Raw genomic sequence first — 14018 nt, forward strand, 5'->3', positions numbered from 1 at the left:
ACAGACATTTTGGCAGGAAGCTTTCTTTTTGCAGTAAAATTTTCAGAATAACACATGATTTGATGCAAAATACCATTAACTGATTTGTCGTTGTTCTTCTTGTACAGGTTTTTCAGTCCTTTGTGTTCTCTTGGCTAGTGTCTTGAATTTAGCTAAAAGCTATGTTAGTCAGTGTATGCAATGCTCTTAACTAGGGAGGAAAACACATACAAACAAGGTAAAGAGTGAGTTTTCATTACAATCTGTAGCCTTTAAAATTCTTTGCACTTCACAAGCTTAACTGTGCTTGATTTGCATTCCTGGACAAACAAAGGAGGAGGAACAGCTTTGGAAAATTCAGCCCTTTTGGAGCCAATGACATCTTTCTCTCTCTTTTTTTTTTAAAATCAGTTTTCCACCTTGAGCTCATGGAGAGTTTTAAGTGTCTAAGTGTCACAAGATGTAAGACTTAACAACATAACTGGGCAGAATAGTGATTATGGATGGCAATTAGTCACTGATCAACTGTCTTCTTAGTGGCTCATGTAGAATGATGCTTTCTTGCTACCCACAAGCTAGTATGAATTTAAACTTCCTGTCTTTCCTACTGGTTAATAGGTGCCTTAGAATAATCTTACAGTCACAGTTTCTTGTGTCAATAATGAGTGTCAGTAATGAAAAAACAGTAAACTTTATCAGCCCGTAGACTTTTATGTTTGCTTTCTACCACCTACCTTGTTTGCATTTTAGAGAAGTTATAGACTCTTTCTTACTGTGTATCCTCTGATGCAAGTATTGTAATTTTAAGCAAAGCTCCAGATACCGCTGCAGTTATGCAAAACAGGTATTGAATTACTGGGGTTAAAGCTAAGTACGTAGCAATTGTGTTAAGAAAAAGTCTAAAAAAAATAATTTTGGTTTAAAAGTAGAAAGTTCAAGTCCAAACTTTAACCTCCTGAAAGTGAACCTGTGAATCATGTGGAGATTAGCTAGTCTGCTTTAGAATACTTTTTTTTTGCTTGACATTAGAGTCAAGTTTATTTTTCAGTAAACTTATAAAAATAAAGTTTTTTACTAACCTTACTCTACTTCAGAATGCTTATTTTTGAATTATTCATTTAAAAGTTATTTGCTATGGACAGATCACAATTCTTGCCATGTTCATTTGTGACTTCTTTCCTCCCCTCCCTGAATGTGCCTGTAATACATCATTGCTTTCCTTATCTCTGAAGTCCATAGGAGCAAATATCTTTTAAACACTTAAAGAAATAGCCGTGCCTTTCTCTTTCTTGTCACCTGCTCAGTGATTTCTGTTGAGATTGACCTTCCTACCTCTAGGGCATTTTGGAAAGCCTGGGGACGGGAGGAGCTGGCTGTTTCCAGGTGATTGTGGGTTTTTCTGAGGGAGAGCCATTTAGCACTTGACAATCTCCTTTCCTTCAAACCAACACATCTCCTGCCCCAGACTTGGAGAAGCTCTGAAAAATGAGAATATTGTACTTGAAGCAAAGGCAACATTTTAAGTTATGTGCTGTTATGAATGCGTGCGTTGTTTCCTTTGTCTGCTGAGAACAGCAATGCAACCCAGCTGCCATTGATTTTAGCTGCACAAAACTGGGACCTGAGTTTCATCTTTAAGCAATTTACTAAGGACATGAAAGAGGTAACTCCACTCTGGAGGTCTTTTCATACCAAGGGTTTTGAGACAAATGCTTATCATTTTCTGTCTCACATGTATCAATTAGAATGTTTTCACTGAATCCTTGGAAAATGAGTAAAAACTGATGGGTCGTAATTCAGGCATATGTGGCTAGGTTCAGCAGTGAAATGTTTGTCAACAGTGAAGAGGTAATCATGAGAAAAGATGCTTGGAAGAGTGCTGTTGGTAAAGAAGCATACTGGGTGTGGTAGTTGATTTTTCTTTTAAGCTGTGTGTTTCAGCCTTTTTATCCAGTGCTTAGGGGACATTTCCACTAACAGCCACCTGTGTAAAAGACTTCTTTGACCCTTTCAGATCATGTTTCTATTATGCTGGGCACTCCTTAGCAGATGTGTCCCTTGGATGAGCAGATTTCCAGGACATCTCTTTTAATTCTGAATGATCTACTTTGAATATCAGTTTACTATGCAGAATGTGGGGGAGAATAATTTATTTTCAATAAAAGATATCAAATACTCTATCACTAAATTGTGCAATAAGATTACTGGTAAATCATAATTTTTTCCGTGCAGCTGATGGAAGAAATAAATCCATCTAGGCACATCTAAGCAAAGTATTTACAGCTCCCTTAAATAGCCTTTCTAACTCATATTTCCTGGATAAATCAGTCTTGTTTGTGACCTTGGCAATACATCAGCACCACAAAAAATAACTAAATTGCTTTCTGCCAACTCGAGGTTCTTTTAACTTACCATTGCCTTCAATTTCACATGAAATGTCCTCTCTGATTAAGTACGTTTTTAACATTAGAAAATGTTTTAGGAAAAAAAATGTCTAAGTGTATAGTTGAAATGATACTTTCATACTACCAATCTGAATTTTTACTATGAGCTTGACCAGAACATACTGTAAATATCTGTTGACATGCAATCTCAGAAAGAAGTCTGTCTTTAAGTTTGTAGTTATAAATTCCTTTTAAATTATTTTTAAAACCATTGCATTTGAAATATCCTTCTTTTAAGTTAGGATATATCCCTGTAGGAATTTCCTAACACTTCACTGGAGGTTTTTTGTCCCTGTGCCAAAAGGCCAAGAAAGCTACTCCTCTTTTTGTTCGATACCTCTTTTGAGCCTAACCTAAAGTGCCTGCTGTTTCTTTTGAAAGTTTGTCGTGCTTCCATTGACACAATCCCTGACCCAAATGCTTATTGCAGCTTGTCTTCTGCCTTGTAGTTTCTCAGGCACAGAAAGCAAAACTGTTATAATCTTTTAGACTTTATTGATGTCAATATATTGATGTTAACAAAAGATCATGCTGGGAAATTTTGGTCAGCTTTCCTTTTATCTGGGCATTGCCCAGTCATGGTACAATATGTCTTGATGACGAAAGAAGTTTTTGATGTCTAAGGATGGAGCATTGATAAAAAAAAAAAAAAAAAACCAAATCAGCTAGCATGGAAAAACAATGCTCAAATACCCTTGGGTGGTTTGGGTAATTTGTGTGAAAGCAGTTCAGATTTAAGAGGAAAATTGATATCATTACATTCTCATTACAGTCTTTTTCCTTTTTTTTTTTTTTTTTTTTTTTTTGAGGGTAGGAATAAATGAAATTTCCTCTTAACTAGAAACTTCAATTTCACCCGGCTCTGCAAACAGCTAAATTCCATTTTCATCAAACTCTTCTATTGTACTTATCCATGAAGTCCTATGAATAAACATGGGTTTACCAAAAGCCTGCCCTCCAGAATGGGAAGTTACCATGCCCTTTCAATCTCTACACTCTTTAGGCCATTTCCTTTCCATGCACAAAGTCATAGAATCATAGAATGGTTTGGGTTGGAAGGGACTTCAAAGAGCATCTAGTTCCAACCCCCACTAGACCACATTGCCCAAAGCTTCATCCAACCTGGCCTTGAACATTTCCAGGGATGGGGCCTCCACAACCTCTCTGGGCAACCTGTTCCAGTGCCTCACCACCCTCACAGTAAAGAATTTCTTCCTAACATCTAATCTAAATCGACCCTCCTTCAGCTTGAACCCATTACCCCTTGTCCTGTCACTACACTCCCTGATAAACAGTCCCTCTCCAGCTTTCCTGTAGGCCCCTTCAGGTACTGGTAAGCCACAATTAGATCTCCCTGGAGCCTTCTCTTCTCCAGGCTGAACAACCCCAACTCTCTCAGCCTGTCCTCATAGGAGAGGTGCTCCAGCTCAAAAATTATACCCAAAGTTCCAATTTTGGCAGAAGCTTTTAAAAGAAAACAATTCACATTTAATCAGTGGAGATGTTCATTACTAAAATCTCAGAAGATTCCACCCACAGTGAGTACCCAATTCTTATTACTACTGGAATGACATGAATAATGCCTAAGAAATTAAAATGTACATGACAAAAAACAACCAGGCAAAGAGACAGTAAATAGGAGGCAAAAAAATGTCAGAGGTTTACAACTGAAGGCATGAAGTTGATGAAGGCTACAGGAATATTTTCCACTTTCGGTACCTGTAGCTTTATAACCACTATGTTTATTTATTTTGTTGGGGAAAAGGATCAAGGGGAGATTTTAAATGCAATGAATGTTATATTTGTAATAAAACACCATTCCTACACAAAATCCATGCCACAGCATGCTCCCTTCTAACCTGAAAGCTTCCCCAAAGAAGAGAGGAAGGCACTATCATAGCCCCCAGTGCCTTCTCATGACCACTGAGAGATCCCAGCCTTCTGCTGATGGTGGCCACCTCCACAGGGTAGGAAAGGAGTCGGGGATGTTGCTTTTGTGTGGTGAAGAGACACTAGTTGTTTGCTGCCCAAGGGGCTGAGTGAGTGGGTATTGTTGTCAGCTCGCTGAAGCGTGGCAAGACCTGTGTCCAGTCCCTTGTCTTGCCTCCCCCAGCCATCAAGGTGAACTAAATAGACTCTATACTCATGGGGATCTGTGTCTTATTCCTCTCTGAAGGTATTAAAAACACAATCTGATTCTGCAGTTACCTTTTTAATTAAAGGTCAGTGCAACTTTATAGCCTTCAAAAATGTACTCATGATTTACAGGAAAACATAAAAGTCAGAAGAGAATTGGGTCATGTAATTTAAAGATCATTATTGTCACTCACTCTGAAATAATACTTCCACGTTGGAGTTGAAGTTACATTATTCAATGTAATTTGTACTTTTAGAAATGGGAGATGGACAACAATTTTTTCAGGCCTCAACCTTTAGCTAGACTGAGTTATGGTAATTGTTGTAAACAGAATATTAATGTAAGTAAAGAAAAGATGGCAACAAATTAGAAGTAGAGATCTGCCAGGAAAACATTCTATTCCAAAGAAGAAGGAGAAATTTATGAGGAGAAGGGAAAAACATTAGACTGATTAATATTATTACAATAACAAGGTCATCTATTTAAAATGATGTATTTATATTTTAAAAAGACAAACCAAAACATATTATTGGCCTTGACAGCGCAAGAATGTGATTGCAGAAGACGACAATGGAGCTTGAAGGGGTAGTCTGACAGGAATATACTGGAAGATTTACATGTGGGTTTTTGAATTCATGAACATCTTGTATCTGAAGGAAAGGACTAAAGTAGGCAGGTTTTGTTTCCCCTCCCCCGACCACACCAAACGGGATCAAGAAGATTTCCCTTCCTTTTACCTACAGTAAAGATATAGCAAGCACTGTAGGCTGTACGTTTGCACTCCTCCCAGCCTGATGAACCAGAATTTGAAAGTGTCTCAGAAGAAAACACAGCTAAGTTTGGCGTGAGAATTAAGCTCCTAATTATTTGTACATTGAGCAGAGACATTTCCTTTTCTAAAAGTATTTCATTTCCTTGACTAAGAAAGGAAAAACAACTAGGGAAGAAGTTGGACTAGGTACTGCTAGTTACTTTCCAACAGGTAGAAAAGATGCAGAAAGAAAACACGAGTTTTCCTGAATAGATCTGAGAGTATCTAAAGTGATGAATCTCAGCCAAATTAAACCAGATGCCTTTTATCCAGTCTATCTTCTGGTATATCTAAGGAAATGGCGAATCTTTGAGCAGAGAGATAAGAAAAGGTGGCGGCAAGTGAACAACTGATTCTTCCCTGAATTTGTTGTTGCTGCTTTCTCCCTCACTCTTGGAGCAGTCCTACTCAAAGCCAGTTTAAGTGGCTTGGACAGACTCATCACAATGTAAAAATGACTTTTCTTACATTCTTTTCTCATCTGTGACTAACTTACTGGGAAGAAAGGAAGCTGATGGGAGGCAATGTGAAGAGGATACAGATGCTACTGCTATGTCCTTGTCTTAGCTATCGTTTCAGGTGATGGTGCTAGCAGAAGAATTTGCAATCTGCTTTTATTTTCCATTTGCAAATGGTACACACTGCAGACAGAGTAAAAGTTAGAGCTTCAACAAACTGAACATTTGAACAACCCCGAATATGAACCAGCTACTCATTGTAGAATCCTCTTTTTCTGCATATACATATATTTCTGGTTTTATACCCATGTGTATATTTATCTTCTTTTTTTCTTTTTCATAGTTATTTAATGTAGATTTCTGACTAATACATTAAATTAAGAATCCAATATCTTTGCAGTGGCTAATATTTTATAGGTGATATTTAAGCTTTTTTCTTTCTTCCAAATACAATGCAGTTTTATAACTTTTCAGTGCTGCAAAACAGTTTAATGCAATCACAGAAAAGAAAAAAAATTCCAACCCCCAAAATAATTCTAAGGCTTTGTGCTACTGACCTCCACAATCAAATTGATTTCCATTAAATAAAATCATTGAGTATTCAAGGAACACTGCAAAACAGAGTCAAGTGGACCTATGTAATTATTCTCCTGTAAAGTTTTGGATTTTTTCTGCATTCATCAGGCTTATTCAAATACCTTAACGTTGATCTTTAGTAAAAATCTGGACAGACTACCTGTTTTCACACTGTCAAGAGTTAAATGACCAGATTTGAGATCCTTCTTTTTTCTTTAGACTAACAAAAGATGTTTAAAAATAAAATATTAAAATGAGACAAGCTTGTTAAATTAAGAAAGAACCCAAGAGTCTCATTTGCCCCATCCCCAAAGGTGCTGAACAAAGTGGAGAAATCACACATTATTTTTTGAGGTCCCAAGTAGGTAGTTTCATGGTGCTGTCCCATGTCAATAAACCTGCTCAGGTCTTTGCTACATACATTCACTGCATCAGCTTATGACTGAAAAAGTAGAAAAATGCAAAAACACCTTTCTTTTTCTGAGATAGAAGCTGGAGAGCATAAGTTCCTTTTTATGCCATCACAGTAGCCAGAGGCACGAAAGACTGGAAAAACTGAAAAGGAGATTCAACCTTACCATTTTTAAGCAACATTTTTGAGAGCCCATATTTACCAGTGTAACCCCAGGAATCTGGGGAGTGAAAAACAGGAGACAGTTTAAGAGTTCAGTCTTCTGTTGCAAAAGTGTGTTAATATTTTTTTCTTTTTTTTTTTTTTTTTGATCCTTTTAACGCTAGTATTTAGTGTGCCAGTAGAGGTTGCTTTAAAAAGTTTGTCTTCAGATTTCTCTCTTACATGAAAATAGCTATGAACCATGACAGGTCTTCAAATTATTTTTCTCTCTACTCAATAAAATATTGTTATAAACTTTAAAAAAAAGGAATTGCCACAGGAAATATACTCAATCCCCACCTTTCCCCCCGCTTTTAGAAGTTGTTTTGGACAACATCAAATTTATACTCTAAGTTCCAAAAATGTTTTTGTCACAAATATCTTTCTTCTTTGAAACATATTTTTATTAGCCTCAGTTTTTAATCGGGAAAATGTTCATGAGGGCTCACCAATGGTCATTATATTATCTACTATATCATCTGTTCCTTTTTCACTAAAATCAAAGTAGCATATACCGGTGAATCTTTTTCACTAACCTGCACATTCTGGTCACATCCATTATTTTTCACATGGTGAGACAAATCTCATAAGATAGAAGCAGATGGTGACAGCTTCCCAGTACTATCAAATCAAATTGAGATAACAAAAATAAACATTGGTCCCAAGCTTAGAAACTAGGTGAACATTCTGCCTTCTGAAAAGCTGTGCCAATTTCTTTAGAAACCATGAACAAAATAATGTTGATTAAGAAATAACCATGCATCTCCAAACAGAATACTTAGGACACAGTAGTTCAGTGGAGACATGACACTATCTTATATTTAATCTTCTATATCAAGATGGGTTTCATTTTTTTCCCTCTGGTCTTTGTGTTGAGAAAGTGGTCTGATCAATAATAATTTTGTGTCACCTGAGGTTCAGTATTTGAAATCCAAGAACTACAGGTAATATTTGCACTGTTTCTTCAACCTCTCTATGGAACAATAAAAATCCCTAAAATATGCAGTAAAAATATCGTTACTATATGATGAAAATCTACATAGTAATTATCATCCAAGTTCACTGACTTACTAGCAACATCAAAATCAGGTTCCATATTTTTCTCCTTTTATTAATTTTTTTTCAAGTATTAATTTTTCTACCACTCAGAAAAACTTGTACCATGGTACATGACAAACAACTGAAGGAGGAAAACCAGATAGATACATTGGGAATGTAATATATACTTTAGATTGCATCATCCTTAGTTACACTTCTGATTTTGAGTATAAAGTATAAGGAGCAAACATTTCATTGATTTAGGACTTGGAGCATATTTGCTAATAGAAAAGGCTAAATTGAACTGATTTTTGGTTCATGAAATAAAACCATCACCTTCTAGGATTTTGCTCTGGCAAAACTCATTTGTTTTCCTCTTTCCCCTCTTCATGACCACCCCCATGGACCCATACAATTATATCTCTTCTGTATTTGGCCAATGTAAGTTAGCTTGTCTAATCAAAACATCGAGGACACTAGACTGTCTCAAAGAAATGATTACCAAACTTTTAAACATAGATCAAGTTTCTCCTTGCTCTCCAGCCCACCCCTCTCAACTTTTTTTTTTTTTTTTTTTTTATTAGCCCTTGTTTCCTTATATAACATTTTCATCTCAAATTATTACCTTTGGTAAATTTGTATGCAACAGAAAATTGAATATGCTACTAGTGGAAAAGTAGGCCAACTGATTGAAAACTGGTATTGTTTCCATCTTGCAAAACTGTTGCCTTTGACAGAAAAATATAAATAAAAAATGCCTACAACATTAATGCTTCTATGTGACAGTTGAATAGTGAGTGGGGCAGTGGAAAAGAAGAGGTTTTATGAGAAGTAGGCTGTGACAATAACATAGCAGTTGTGTGATACTGGTATCATATATTTTATAGATAGGGAGAATAACTCAGTTCAGGCAGAAATGTTTAGCAGTCCCTCTCATATGGAATGCTCTCTTTGTTATCTTCCAGAGGGTGACTTATCTTGTAAAAAATATGTTACACAACCCATTATGTGTCTTGATATGCATCACAAAATAAATGTTATGACAAATTAATTTGATGAAAAGATACCATGAAAAATATCACAGCATAAATTAAAAAGTGTTATGACTAATGGTGTTCATAAATGAAAAATTGTTCTCCTTAGTGTAGTCAGAGGCAGTTTGTATTTTAGACTTTGGTATACTCTGTTCCTGACTGAAATAAGTTGTATCATCCACACTTTAGATAGCAAAATGTTAGATCACTAACAGAGTGTGTGCTTGATGTGCTAACACAGGGCTGAGGGAAATAAAGTCCTCCTGTGTTGATGAATAACATAATTCTTATAATTTGGTACTGTGCTTTGCAGGAGTGAATGTCAATCTTACAGTGATTCCTCTTGTCATTCAATCAAATTCTCCTGTAATTTTGGGGATGTTAGAGGAGCACAAAAGGTTACTGCTATCTTCAAGTTTGGGTCTATAATCTCATTAGACTAATGAGGGAATTCACAGTCTAATTTACTGTTCTGTCCTGCCTGAAGAATTTGGAAAGACAGAATCACAACATTTTAAGCGTGTCTTTTGGATTTTTTTTTTTCTCCTTTGTAATCCCAAACACTATAAACATAATTTTTAATAATCAGAAGCTTGGTTTTTACAGCTTCAATCAATGCTGAACGTATCTGCTGACTTTAAAAAAAATGCTACAATTTATGTGGCATGGACTATTAAATGTGTTAATTTTCCAGTTTATTGCTACTATACTTTTTCTTATCACATTGATTTTAAATCATCAGGCAATATATAGGATGGATTTCCATTTACTTCCTTGTTTATGGCAAAGATCTCTTTGACATTTGACTGCATTTCTTAGATCTTTCTTTTTATCCTTTCTCATCATTCTTCATCTTTCCCCTACATTGTCCTTTTCCCCAAGTCTTGGCTTTTTACCTGAAGGGACATGCTGAGGAGGATCAGTAGCAATTTGGGATTCTTGCTGCTACCTCTGTCTCGACTATATTTCTCCTCACTTCTAAAATGTGAAGTTCCTTCCAGGGTAGAACTGCAACAGCATTAGCCCTGTCAGATGCTTTCCCCAACTCCAGGTTGCCCTCATGTCCTCAGACACAGAAGGGTTTTGCTTCAGGGAACAAGCCCATAAACCATTAATTAATCTTCAGATCTCAAAATTGGGGATTTAGTATCTTTAAATGATCTAAAAAGTGGTCGCGAACAATAAAATGAGGGGAAAAGAAGAATATACTTAAATGGATACTTTATTGCTTTACCAGTAACAGCTGAGAATGTGGGGCATATACAATCAAATACTTAACAAAGGAGCTTGAATTTTGATTTTAATATTAATTTCCACTAAGTCTTCACTACTATACACTACTCTGACATTTAAATAAATTTAAATTTATTTACCACAAGCTACACAGCAACTAGAAAGCATATGTCCACTAATTTAACGGTATTTCTGACAAGTTCATATTATCTCCTTCGTTACAGCAGTATTTCCATTTCTTCCTTACAGAAATAATCTCCCAGCACTCTTCATAGCAGAAGTGTTTTGGTGCATGGACTCATCCTGCAAATGTTCACAAAGTACTAACATAACATTTCAATAGTACTAAAACCTGCTCAAGTTTACTTGCCAACTTGTGCCCTATTTGCAAGTAAAATATGCCTGCCTTCCTAATCATCTGCTGCTTTAACTGATCATTTCCCATTCATTTAATAATATATGCCAAGTGCCTTCCAAACATGTTTTATCCTTAGACTGTCTCATCGTCATTATCTTGTATGGTAGCAGTGCCAATCTCAAAAGAAATTAACAACATAAGGAACTCAATGTCTAGGTGGCAGGTCACTTTATAAAAAATACAAAATGTGAGTAGTAAGTTCTATCTAAAAAACACTAATGAGTTTTTTTCAAATGAACAAAAATGGAAAGCAGCTGGAGAAGCATTTGGGGAATTTTGATCAACCAATGAGTGTTTTAAAGAATATCTATTATTTGTGAATTGAAGAATCTGAAATCTGTGTTACCATAGAGATGATACTGGAAAAGTATCAGTTTCTAAAATACTAATTGGAAAATAATGGTCTTGATTCCATAGAAATAATTGTGTATTACACTAATCAGGAAGGAATGGTTAGTTTTGGCTGAAGCGCCAAAAAGGTATAGTTATCTAAGGAAAAGAAAGAGGCATTTGCATTTGCAAACTTTATCTGAGTCAACTTTAATTTTGTGAGTGAAAATACTGTCATTCTTATTTGAGAAAGATTCAGATAATCTAGCAAAAGGATCAGAAGGTAGCACGAACTTCCCCAAATAACTTCTGAGACCAGTTTCTGAAAAATGTTCAAAGATGTATTTGGGAGAAGAGATATTTTTAATATCCTTGGAACAGTGCAGCTGAGTAGTACAAAAGGTATGACATAAAAAAAATATACATAAAGATAAAAGAAAATAATGGGCTAATAGAAATTAGTTCAATCATTTTAAAATTTTAATCCCTCCCCCCAAAAGCCGTACACTTTTAATAGCACATTACTCCAGGGCCTAAGCATATATTTTGACTGGATAACTGTTATAAACACTGATGAAACTTGCAATCTGGATAAAAGATTTCAGTTTTCCCTACATGCCTCAGTCATGTCTAATGTATGTGATACAGAGAAACTAGTTCTACTTTTGCACTTGGAAGTTTAAGGCAGGGTTTGGTTTGGTTTTGTTTTTTAATGTATTTGTTCTTTGTGAATACTAGTACCTCATTCGTGAGGTTTTTTCAGTTTTCTGTTTTGGAAAATGTATGGTAGCATACTCTAGAGCACTCAGACTATTCACTATGGTAATAAGAGCTAATAATCTTGGGAAAGGTAATGAACAAAGTCCAATGCTATTTCCAGAATGCATGTATCTATGCAAATTTTAGATACCACCTATATCATGTGTGCTTTCCCAGAATTTTATTAATAAAGACAGAGAATATCTGAGCAACAAGACAAACACTAGTACTCAGAAATTGTAGTACATATCTTAGCTCAAGCCAGAATAAACATTTAACACTTAAATAGTGCTTTACAGCTTCAAATCACCTTACTGATAGCCACAGCACCAGTGTATGGTAGGTTTCTGCTCACAGCCTTGAGAACTAGCCTACCTTACCGAGATGGTATCAAGACATCTGCCTGGGACTACCACATTACTGATTAAATGATTTATTTGTGACATTTGGGAGATGAAGAAATAGTGTTTAAGAGGAATCCAGAGTAATTGGTGCCAATAAACTGTGCAATACCAATTCAGCATGTTTACAGTTTTATTTTAGAAATGTTTGTCTGCAATTCACATAGACTTACTCATTACTGGATATCAATAACTTGATTATGCAAAGTAACAATCTGTTTTCAAGCTTCCAGAGACCAAGTATATCACCTGCATCTAAACTCCTTCATGTCAGGCACTAAAAGTCAAAAAAATATGGAAATTTGCTTCTCAAAACCCCATTATCTCAAGAGATGTCAGCATTTCCTCTTTTACCCTAAAATACAATATATTTTACTTTTATGAGTGAAAAATTATTTACATGAAACAGAAGAAAACCTGGTCCAGAGATCATGTAATACACTTGTAAGCATAAAAACAAACAACAAAACACCAACACCTCCCCCCCCGCAAAAAAAAACCCCACAAACAAAAACCAAACCAACCAAAAAAACCCACCTCCAAACCCATGCACTCATTTGCTGATCAAGGCTGGTTTTCCTTGTTGCTGTTCTATTTTGCATCCCCATGAGTTTAATACTTTCTCAACCAGCATGCCACAATTACGGCTGTCAACTTGCTAAACAGTATGCCAAGTCTGAACTAGTTGGCTTCCAAGTAGTTTTCGTGATGCCCTTTGAGTGCAGAGGACAAAAGAATGGATAGGCCATACCTAAAGGACTCTTGTCCCCCTTATCTCATAGTCTTGTTTACAGTGAGCAACCAAAATAAACATGTTTAGATGCGAACTCTCAGACAGCATCTGAAAGATCTGTAGGAATTTCAAATGAGACAGAAGAGTTCATGGAGTCAAAAGCATTGAAGGCTGGTGAGCACTGTGAAAAAAAGCAGAATAGAAACTCCTCTCTCTACAGCTCATGTGACATAAACTGCTTCGGGATCATGGAGAGCATACTTGGAGCTCTGAGCTGCAAACTGCTCCTTGTTAGGGGAATTTCTCTTTTATGAAAGAGATTTAATTGCAGCCATCTTCAAACAAATTGAAAAATAACCAGAAAGTGAATAAGTGAAAGATTCATTTAATAATCTCAATGAGACAGAGCCTAGAGCATCTGAAGGCCTTTAACAAGTGCTAATGATTATACCTGAGAAAATACCTGGTTGTCATTCAGAATTATTAATTTAGGTGCAGGATGGAGGATAAGAATTGACACCAATTTAATGTGGGTAATAAAAAAAACCAAAACGGAAGTCAAACTTGCTGAATAAAGCAACTATTGTTAAAATAACTTACAGCCCCACGTTTGCTAGTTCTTTAAGATATGAGATACTTTGTCTTCTGGGTATTTTTCAGGGAAGAAAGGTGACTCTTCTATTGTCCTGCACACAGTTGGTTTACTGACACATTCTGACACCTTCTGATAAGTTCCCAAAAGTAGTTTTTCCTTCTGGTCTGGAAAAACATATGTGTAGAGTCCCAGATCTGGACAACGGGCAATGAGGTGGGTTGAGAACCGGCTAAACAGCAGAGCCCAGAGGGTCGTGATAAGCAGCGCAGAGTCTAGTTGGAGGCCTGTAGCTACTGGTGTTCCCCAAGGGTCAGTGCTTGGTCTGATCCTATTCAACATATTCATCAATGACCAGGACAAGGGGACAGAGTGTACCCTCAGCAAATTTGCTGATGATACTAAGCTGGGAGGAGTGGCTGACACACCGGAAGGCTGTGCTGCCGTTCAGTGAGACCGGGA

Source organism: Grus americana, chromosome 1 (assembly GCF_028858705.1).
Source record: "Grus americana isolate bGruAme1 chromosome 1, bGruAme1.mat, whole genome shotgun sequence".
In the NCBI taxonomy this organism is placed as follows: domain Eukaryota; kingdom Metazoa; phylum Chordata; class Aves; order Gruiformes; family Gruidae; genus Grus; species Grus americana.